This window comes from Apus apus, chromosome 1, assembly GCF_020740795.1.
Source record: "Apus apus isolate bApuApu2 chromosome 1, bApuApu2.pri.cur, whole genome shotgun sequence".
Classification (NCBI taxonomy): domain Eukaryota; kingdom Metazoa; phylum Chordata; class Aves; order Apodiformes; family Apodidae; genus Apus; species Apus apus.
The window spans coordinates 174,955,989-174,966,445 of record NC_067282.1 but is presented as its reverse complement, the minus strand read 5'-3'; the positions used below and the strand labels follow the sequence as shown (position 1 = coordinate 174,966,445).

The 10,457-nt window shown below is 40.3% G+C and overlaps 1 protein-coding gene across 4 annotated transcripts in view; it reads left to right on the top strand.

Annotated features, from left to right (window-relative positions):
- Positions 1-216: 216 nt before the first annotated feature.
- TMEM117 (transmembrane protein 117) overlaps positions 217-10,457 on the top strand; it is a 219,234-nt gene continuing 208,993 nt past the window's right edge. The window contains exons 1-2 of one of the 4 annotated variants that reach the window (XM_051641503.1): positions 217-284; positions 494-674. The gene's annotated coding sequence lies outside the window, so the exon portion shown is untranslated. Of the gene's footprint in view, positions 675-6,151; positions 6,389-8,373; positions 8,442-10,457 lie in introns of those variants that run through there. The other 3 variants (XM_051641495.1, XM_051641512.1, XM_051641476.1) reach the window with 3 other exon arrangements.

The following is a 10,457-nucleotide window of genomic DNA, read 5'->3' as shown; positions in this document are numbered from 1 at the left end:
GGCCGGGAGGGCTGCGCCGCCTTCCGGGCCCCGCCGGCCCCGCCGCCCGCTGTCCCGCCGCCCCGCAGCACGGCTCCCGCCCGGCCCCGCCGCCCCGCAGCCCCGCAGCACGGCTCCCGCCCGGCCCCGCTGCCCCGCAGCCCCGCAGCCCCGCAGCACGGCTCCCGCCCGGCCCCGCCGCCCGCCGCCCCGCAGCACGGCTCCCGCCCGACCCCGCAGCACGGCTCCCGCCCGGCCGCCTCGTCTCGCCGCGCCTCTCCTGCACCCCCGGACGGCTCCTCCGGGTGCTCTAACACGGGGAGGCGGTGCAGCCCCGCCCTCCCCCGTTCTGGCAGTTCACCTGCCGTCCCGAAGCGTCCCTGCAGCGGGCAGGGCCTGTAGCCAGCCCGGCCCTGCCGCCACCCTCTCGGGCAGAAAGGAACAAGTGCCCCACAGGGTTGCTTGTCGGACGAAGTTCTGACAAACAACTGAGGCAGATTTATGTGGTCTCTAGGCGTCTGTTGTGGAGGTCCCCCGCTATTGTTGGGGACAGCGGGGAAGGAGACACAAGGCGGGACACCAGGCTGGCTGTGCGTACGGTGATATTTGCAGAAAACAGTCGCCGGATAAAAAGCCCAGAGATCAAGGGGCAGAGCCCAGAACCACGGCTCTTTCAGCTCAAGCTGTCGCCTCTGGTAAGGCAGTCTTTTTCTGTTAATTTTGCATTATTTACTACGTGGGGGCACTGCATCGAAGTGAAGATCTCCCCTCTCAGCATGGGTCTGGCGGTGGAGATGCTCACCTGTGTCTGCCAGGCATGGATCCAGGCAGAGAAGGGGTGTTCCTGCTTCTCAGTGAGTGGCCTGCCCACGCAGCCAAAGACTGTATTACAGAGTTTCAACTTGCATTGATACATTTCCCCTGAACTTTTTCTTTAAAAGTTCCCAGTGGAGTCCTGCGTTGTGAGTTTAAGCACACTCTGAAGTGCTAGTTGTCTTTCCTAGGTGCCTCTGTCCAGAGGCTGAGAAGCACTGTCCTCGAAAGACAAAGAGATGGCAACTGCCAATTATTTAAAAATGGCTTCTATGTCACGTGCTGTGGCCAGCGTTTTTTAATTTGTTTTGTGGTCTGGATTGGACTCCACTGGTGAAACATGCAGGGAGCTGAAGTGCCCACAGCCCTGTTGCATCTACATGTAATGCCCTGATGCTGACGATTCCTTTGGATTCCTGGGAGTTAGCAGGGAATTTATGAGTCACTATACAACCTGAGAACAAGAAATGCTGTAATGGCACATACCAAATATCTAGCCCAGTGGCACAGGTGAGAATAGAAGAAAAATGCAAGTGCATGGTAATCCTTCCTTGGCTCACCTTCCCAGTCTCTAGAGCACTGCAGCTCAGGAATTTCTGAAGTCAGCTTTCTTGATAAATGTGGGTGCCTGCGCTTTGTCAGATTCCCCATTTAAAGACATTGGGTGAGGGATTTAGGGTCCTGTTTGGGAAATGTGAAATAACACCATAACTATAGTATGTAAACTGTGCTGTGTAATGCTAGTCTGGCAAATACGAAGTCACTATGGAGGCATGTCAACAGCTGGTGAACTGGGAGTAACTGTGAGGACTGCAGTAGCTTGGAGAGACAGTGAATCTGCAGCTTGTCTTCTAGCAAGGAGGATGAAAGAGACAGGGAAAAGACTTAATGTGAAACCAAGAAATGAGATACAGGAGGTACTTTCGAGGCTCCCAGAAGCCAGCTGTAATTCCTCTATTGTAAGCCTCCAGGAGGACAGAGGTTATAAAAGATAAAGCAACTCTTGGAGAAGAGCTTTTCCAAGAGGAAAGGAGTATGGCAGATCCAGCCAGAGTGGCAACCAAAGATGTGGTGCTAACACAATTAGTTTAAAACATTTGAGCCTAAGTGTGCCACTAGTTCTGTTCTCTTGGTTCCTCCACTGTGATGGTGTTAGTATTTGAAAAGGAGGGATTTGCCTGAAAATTTACCATGGAAAAGGAAGGTTCTTGATTCAGTTAGTCATGTGTCCTCAGGAACGCTATTGGCTAGACTTGATGATCTCAGAGTTCTTTTCCAGCCACAATAATTCTATGATTCTATGACAATGGGGCAATGAGGATTCATGGGATTTGGAACCATGCTTTCAATGGAAACCCATGCTTAGGCTGGAAGCATCAGAGTGGTGTAAGACTGTAGTGTCTGCCATCATATTGAGATCACCTTGACTGTCTGAGATCACGTCAACTCCAAACAATCTGTCAGAGGGCTCTGAAGTACAGAAAGTACTCTGCTTCATATGAAACAAGGCTGGATCAGGCTAGCTTTTGATAGCACCTTTTTGGGAAAAAAAAAAAAAGAAGACAAACTTAAAGTCTAAATATTTTTTTTAAAATATCAATATGACAAATATTTTCCTATATTACAGTGCTTGATGTTTGATAAAAGAGATGTTGCACAGAAACAAGCACAAATAAGGATTTTATGCCTATCAGAGATACCTAAACTTCTGAACTTTAGTATGCTTCAGAGTCTTACTAAAATGTTTTTATTATTAAACTCCTATCAAAATCATAACTGTCAGGATAAGAATAGAGAGGTTTATTTGTTAGCACATGCATTAAGTCACTTCTTTCTTTTCATTAGCTGTAGTTTCTTCCGTGTACTTTTTTCCAGTATACATTGGGTTTTGAATCTAATAAAAGATTATCTAATTCTTTGAAAGGAATAGTTAAATGGCCTTTTAAAAAAGAAAATATTGTTAACAGGCTTGGGTACAGCATTTTCTGTGTGACATTGGAATCTTGTTTTCATTTTCATTGTCTTTTATTGTCTCTCCCTATACATTAAACTTATTCATTGATTTAACAATGTTGTGTTCATTATGCTAGATTATTAAATGCTATGGTAATAATCTCTATAGGATACTCAGTTAATTGTGTTCATATTTCTGCAGTGGTGTGCAAATATTTTCTTCTGTTGTGATGTTGCCAGGAAGGCCTCTTCCAGGTTTTACTGGAATTGTCCACCTGACAGTGGAAATGCACATTGTTTTTTTTTATACAATTTTTATTACTGCAGTCCATACCTATCTTGAGGGGACACTTCACACACTAAACACATTTCCAACAGCTGAAAAGTGAAAACCTTTTTACTGAGCAATACTACAACTTCATTTACTTGCAGTAGATCTCCGTTGCCTGTAGATCTCTATCCTTGAAAACTCTTGAAAACTTCAGCTTAAAACTTCTTTTGCCCCTTCAGCATGTTTCACAAAAATAACCACATTTTATAAGATAATTATAGCATTAAAAAGTGAGTCCATCAGCAAGATGAACTTTCTTCCATATAGAGTAGGAGTGAATATCAGCTGTTGTCACCGTTAGACTCAGGTTTGACAACAATGCTCTTGGTCCCTTCCCCCTCCCACCCAAGTAGGGAAGGAGAAAGAGAAAAAGAGAGAGACTTGGCTGGATTGAAAACTAAACTACACAGCTTTAATTAAACACTAATCATATAAGAAAATATATATACAATAATATACAAATATGTTCAGGTGTGTGCAAAAGCCTCTTGCCTCCCCCCACCCCCAGCAACTCCCACAACATCTCCTGAGCTGTGAACAGTCCCAAAAAATCCTGGAGCTGCTGGAGAAAGCACGGAGTGATGAGGGTCAGGAGAGCTCGAGCCTGGTCAATGGTGATGGATGGCTGGAGTCCTCCCCGGATGCCGGCCATGAACAGAAGAGAAGGGAAGAAGAAGCAGGAAAGAAGTTGTCTTCTGTGATCTCTGACCTTCTTCTGAGCTTACGTAGATACATGGAATGGAATATCTCTGGACAATTTTGCTGACTGTCTAACTCAGCCTCCTACGGGGGGGTCATAGATCTCCCTGTAGTGTCAGAGCTGGCAGAGTGAAGATGTGACCTTGAAGATCCAGCAGTTAGAAAAACATTCCTCTCTTATCAGCCTTAGTCAGAAGGCTCTGTGACTAGTTAAAAGAAAGCTTACTGAAGGGAAAAAAAAAAAAATCAGTAAAAGGAATATTGGCTTCATCCTGGCTCAAACCAGGACAACTGTTTCCTTCAGTAATATGTGAAAACTTCATTTCTTTGACTCTGTTTGCTTGCAGTGATTTCCATTCTCGTCCACCTATAGGTAGCTAAACAAGAAACCAAAAATCGCACCAGTCCTATAGTCAGATTTGCTTATAACTTTGAGGATACTTGTGAAAAGTGTTTCTAGCAAAATGGACTTTAATTTCTGAGCATGCTAGTGTTACTTCTTTTTAAATCTGAGTATATGTAGCACTAATCAACAAACACACTGTTCAGGCTAAATAAAAAGGTATTTCTTTGTGATGACTAGAGCCTATTGGAAGAACTCACCACTTCTTTGCCATTATAACAAGTATGTTTGTTTGTTTATTGCAGTGTGGACAGCTCTCATAAGTCTTTAGAGCAGTATGAATTTATCTCTTAATTTCTTTATGTTCTGAGGGATTTCTGTTCATTTCTCATAAGGGAACATATAAACCTTCTAACTGCTGTCTCTTAATATTCATAATTTCAGGGACTTTTCTTTCTGGCTGCTTCAGACTTCTGATGCAGTAGGCGTTGCCTGTGGGTGGCCGGGAACGTGCTAGATAGACAACTATTTTAAGCTGAATTACAATATAGTAGATAGTCAAGTTTGAGTACTGTGTTTTTCCTACCCACTGCAATAGACAAAAACAGATTTGCAGCAATAGGTTTTGCTATCCCAAAAGTTGTAGGTGACTGTTTTTGGTATGCTTTGATACTAAGAAGCAAATGCCCTGTGAAATGAACGGAACAAAACACCATTGGAGAGAATTCCTGTATTTCTTACATATTTCTGGTATTTTCTGTTGTGTCCAGTCTCGAAAAATTGTTCTAATATAAATTTATTTTTTAAGAGACTGGGTGTATTTTATGTCTTTGTGCAGCCTCCCCTTTCACATTTGCATGTCAATTAGGACCACTGTACCTTCCACTTGGCTGGGTTTACTAGCCGTTTCTTGATGAGAAAGAAAATGTGCTTGGGACTGTTTCAGTTCCATTTGGATGATCATACTGACAGCCCAGCACATGGAGACTGAAGAAGGACCCCTTTTAGAAAGCTAGTGAGTCCTGGCAGAGGGCCACCAAACACAGTGCTGTCTAGATGTAGAGTAGACTTCATTTGCCAAGACATGTAATTACCTTCTGCAGGTGGGTGGCTTGTCTGGCCAGTAGTCATGTCTGAACATAGAGCAGTATTCAAAGTTTGTACAGTCTAATGACGTGGCAGGTAGTTTTGAGTACTCTGGACAGCAGTTATTTTCTTGAAGAATTTCTCTACTCAAATATTCCTGTTACTACAAACATTTAAAAATTCTAGCAAGGCAAATACAACTATTAGGTTAAAATACAAATTACAAAAATTGGAGATTATACTTTTGTTTTTCCTAACATTGTATGAAAGATATCATGACCCTCCTGAAATTAGTAAGAATTCTCTTACTGACTTTGGTACAGACAGGACTTGACTAGCAAGGAGAATATGAACTGCTTTTAGTGGCAGATGGCCTAAGATGATACACTATTGCAGAACAAGTGTGGATCCAGTCATTTTCCTGGTGAACTCAGAAGAGAGATGCTGGGCAACATTGTTTCCATACATATTTCCACTTTTATAAATATTTATTTTAGATGAGTACATTGAGTCATTGTAAAATACTATCAGCTGAAACACACCTGCACAATGATGATTATTTGCAACTGTTTATCTCGTTTTCCATCGCTGCAGAGATGGCAGTTCCTCTCTTGGTGAGGTGCAGTTAGTACAAACTAACTTCGCCAGATGAAGAAAAAGCAGTCCAGGCCAAGTTCATTGTTTGAACTCTGCATTGAAGACATAAAGTCCTAAGTCACTTCCTCTCTTAGAGTTCTGCCGAGCCTCTGCGCCTTGCTAAGACTGTTTACCTTGTAGCCTAGGAGTATTAATATTTGAAAATTTCACTCTTTAGTCTTATATTTTCTTTAATATTTTGCCTATCCTTCCTGAGATCACAGGTTCCTACCTATTTCTCCATGGCATGTATGGTTGTGAATATATTAGGTCTAATCTCAGATTCCCTCTAAGAGCTCCTTGTATGCTTCTCATTCCTATTTTATGGTCTCATCCAAATTTCTAAAGAAATTAAGAAAATATTCAAACTGCTGTTAGATAATTCCACTTTTTGATGTAGGCATTATGAGGACAGGTAAGACCTTCTGAGAGATGCTGAAGCTGGGCTGAAAGAATGGGAGCACCTGAGACAAAGGATTCCTCTTATTCATGGGGTCCCACTTGCAGGAGAGGAATTCAGTCAGACAGGCCTTTCTCCTGAGTGACTCGTAAGTAACACCCAGTTTCTACCCATAAATTTATATTTAAAAATAGTAGGAAGAAAACAGACAAAGTTTTATACCAAAAGGGCTCCACGAGGCCCATTAGGGATTTTGCTAATAAATGTTTGCAGAAAGCATTCTGAGGTGTGCCAGAATAAAATTCTACCATAGATCCTTACTCTGCAGTGCTTAATGTTTAAATAGGCAGAAATGTGGAAGAAGGGTAGGAGAAAGACTAGCAGTGAAACCTGAAGTGCATTCTTCCCTTCTAGCATTTAACTCTGCTCTGTTAGTGCTTAGCTCCTTGCACTTAGTTTCCAGCAGAATAAGACCCTCACAGGCACACACAAACCCAGATGAATGCTATATCTCAGCATTAGCTGAAGGTCTCCAGTACTTCATTTTATTTCCAGAAGATTCTACAGGGCACTTATAAATGAAAGGAAATTCAATCAACAAACAAAAGACATTTTGACTGCACTGTACGTTCTTACTTGTTCTCTCAGGCTCTTGTTCAAAGTGCCTGCCCATTTTCAATGGATTTTCAGCTGCTAAATAAATTATTACATTTATCATTGCAGTATTATTTTTTGTAACTATGCTTTTTCACAGTGCATTAGTGTGAGCTAAAAATAACAGGCATTTGTCACTGGCTATTTTTGGCCATTGAAAAATGTCTATTTGCATAATAGATACTGCATATCCCTATACATGATGAGAAGCTTTAAAGAAAGGTCACAAAGCTTGCTTTTCTCATCATTTGCCCAAAACTAAAAATCTAACAGCAAAAAAAAACCAACAACAACCCACTCTCTAGGCTTAGTGTACGTATGAGTCTCTTATTAATTACCTGCAGACTATGATTAGTTCTCTCATGTTTAATATTGGTACATTTGGTTATTTTCAGTGAGATTGTGGTTCTGATCCACCAAGCGCTACCATCTGGACAGCCACATTGATGTTGTTAGCAAGTAGCTCACTTGTATTCCTGGAATTTGATCTGCTGCCTGGACAAGCCATGCTTTGCACAAGACACCTGTATGTGTCTGCTTGGGCAAAGACATATCTGCTCCTGGGTTACATTAGTGCAGTGCCTGGTTTGCTGCAGCCTCTATCGAGACACCCAGTGCAGCAGCCAGTGCCTCATAGTACTCCCTGCCCTGGCTGTGTTTCTGCTCCCCTGATCCAGTCAGTTGTATGTGACTGTGCCTGATGAGCTCTCAGACTCCTTTTAGTTGTATTAGATAACATACTCCAATTTCAGATATGAAGAGATTTGAAAATAAAGTAATGCAATTGTTTGAGTTACCACACTGTGAGTTTACAAGCAGTACTTTTGTCAAGATGCAAAACTGCTAGGTCATGCTATACCTTTTTTTGTTCTAATAGAAATGGAATCAAGATACGGGGAGTTTATGTGATGACAGAGTAAAGCCTTCAGACTTCCTTTTACAGAATCAATGCATTCTTATATTGTAGCTATATGAAGTACAGTTGTTCCTTGCACTTCAGAAGAACATCATGAGATACAATACTTGGAAACACAAGACTTTTTTTTAGTCGTATGTTTTTTCATTAGGTCAAAAAATTACCCCTTATTCTTTTTCAGATTTTTTTCTTTAATATTGAATAAACCAACAGAGCTTACATTATTTTCCTTTCTCCTGTCAGATAGTAATCTGAGACCTCCTATGTAAAAAGAAAGCTCATACTAAGCAAGGCATGTGACACTATATTTTTCTTACTAGAGTTCAGCAACATTAGAGTATATTTTCCTAAATACCTTCTGTTACCATTTACTATTTGTCCAAACTTTTGCCTTTCAGCTTTAATCCTACCTTTCTGAAGTCTTCTTTTATCATTGCAATAAACTTGGAAAGTGTGGTTAAGACTGAACTCAGATTCCACTTTTTCTTAATTTGTATTTTCTCTAATTCGACATATGGAACTATCAGTGTAACTGAAAGCTGATTATTCCTTTCTTTTTCTAGTACAGAAATCACATCTGGTTGTTCTATTAGTTGAAAGCATCCATATGGCCAGCAGATGCACTTAAAAGGTATTTAATTACTACTGTACTTTTACCTCACTAGACATTTCCTCAGTGATTTTATCTAGGCTAGGTGTGGGCTGGTTGTCTGTTGAAATCAGTAGGATTATTTGAATAGCATGACACTTAACAGAAGTCTTTACTTCATTTGCTTCTGAACAGAAGTAAATACTGCATTCAAGTGTAGGGGTTTTTTTAATCATCTGACTACCATCTTCAAAACTTCCAGTACAGCTTCTGATTTAACTTTGGTGAGCCCTTTACCATTTGACTCCAGGACTGAATTTCTGTTTCACTATGTGTAAAAGTTCACTTAAAGTTCTGGCTCCACAGTTCTACAGTTGTTTGTTTGGTTTTTTTTTTGTCCAAGTTCCTTCAGTGTTGCAAAATTAAATACATGCATTAAATTCTACTCAAATTTTTTTTTTTTTTTGTCATGTGGCCAGACAACAATGGTGAAACCACCCCTTAACTTCACCTTGGTAAAATAAAATTTGCTTGACAGGGATCAAAAAGTTCATATTAATTACTCAACTTACAATATTCCACAAACATTTTCAGCCAAAGCATAATTTATATTTGTTAAAATCTATATTCAAGCTCTTTTTCATATTTTTTTCTGCTTTATAGAAACATCAGATATAACTTGTTCCTATTCACATTTACATTTGGTTTGAAATATTTTGGATTGTATCCAACAAGTCAAACAGTCCAAAGATTTAGCATCAGAGATGTGTCCTTTTGGCATTAGTTTTAGTTTCCCTCATCTTAGGTAATTTGCAATCTTTTTCTTGTTTCATCAATAGGAATTGTTAAATAGAACCAGAAATAAGGCCCTTTATAATTACTTGGATGTATATTACCTAATCTGTGAATTGTGTTGATTTTGTACCATTCATTATATTTCATTGAAATGTCGGTAGGTTTCTGGTCACATTAATACTTTGAGGCGTTCAGGTATGTATCAGTACTGACCTGACAAAAAATGCATGATGTCCTAAAATGACATGAGAAAAGGTTTTCAAAGAATGTGTTCTGTCAGCTTGTGTCTATGTGTGTGGAGGCGGTGGCAGTGCAAGGCTGCACAGCCTCCATGGCAGCCTTCCATTTGGTTATTCCACTTCTCCCTTTCACTTTTTTCAGTAGTTAAGACTTGAACCTGCCTTTCCCATCTCTTTGCCCATGCTTGCTATTAGCCTGGAAAGCCTGTAATTAAGTCAGTCATCATATTTACCCTTTAAATATTGTTATTATATCAAATTTCTTCTAGTTCTATGAAATTTCCTCAGCATTTCAGAAGTTGTTAAGAAACAAATGTAATGGTTAACATTGCTGCCTATCATGTTTTCAATTTTTTTTAAACAATTCTTTGACCTGCCATTTAAAAATAGGTATTTAAATGAAGTTTCTGCTGTTTACTATCTTTTAATCTTATGGATTTAATGGAAAGTATTTCACTGTTCCATAATGTGAAAGCACTGTTTATGTTTTCCAAATACGCAATAGAAATATTTATGCTATTCCACATTCTTTTAGACAGTGCTGGATTTTACATGTAGTAGTAAAGCTGTCCTAATATTTCCAGTGTTATTGTCTCTGATTAACTTAACATCCCTACTTGGATATATTTTTGCCTTTACTTTTTTCTAAGTCATTAAATTATGTCACTCTTTAGTTGTATACTGTTGTCAGCTTTTGATTATTTTTTTTTTTCCTCCATTTGTTTCATGTTTTAATGTGCTTCCCTTCCCTTCTCCCTCAGCTTGTGACAGGTTGCTGAAACCATGACTGTGACATTTCAATGGGGAAAATTTGTTGTTCCAAGGATGCTTTTTTTCAGGTGTACTGGATCTGGCCCAGGATTAAGTTAACTTTCTTCATAGCAGCAAGATTGTGCTGTGTATTTTGGGTTTGTGGCTAAAGCAGTTTTGAAAACACACCCGTGTTTTGGTAATTGCTGAGCAGTGCTCACACAGGGTCAAGGCTGTCTCTCTCTTTCCCACTCTGCCCACACTCCCATCCCAG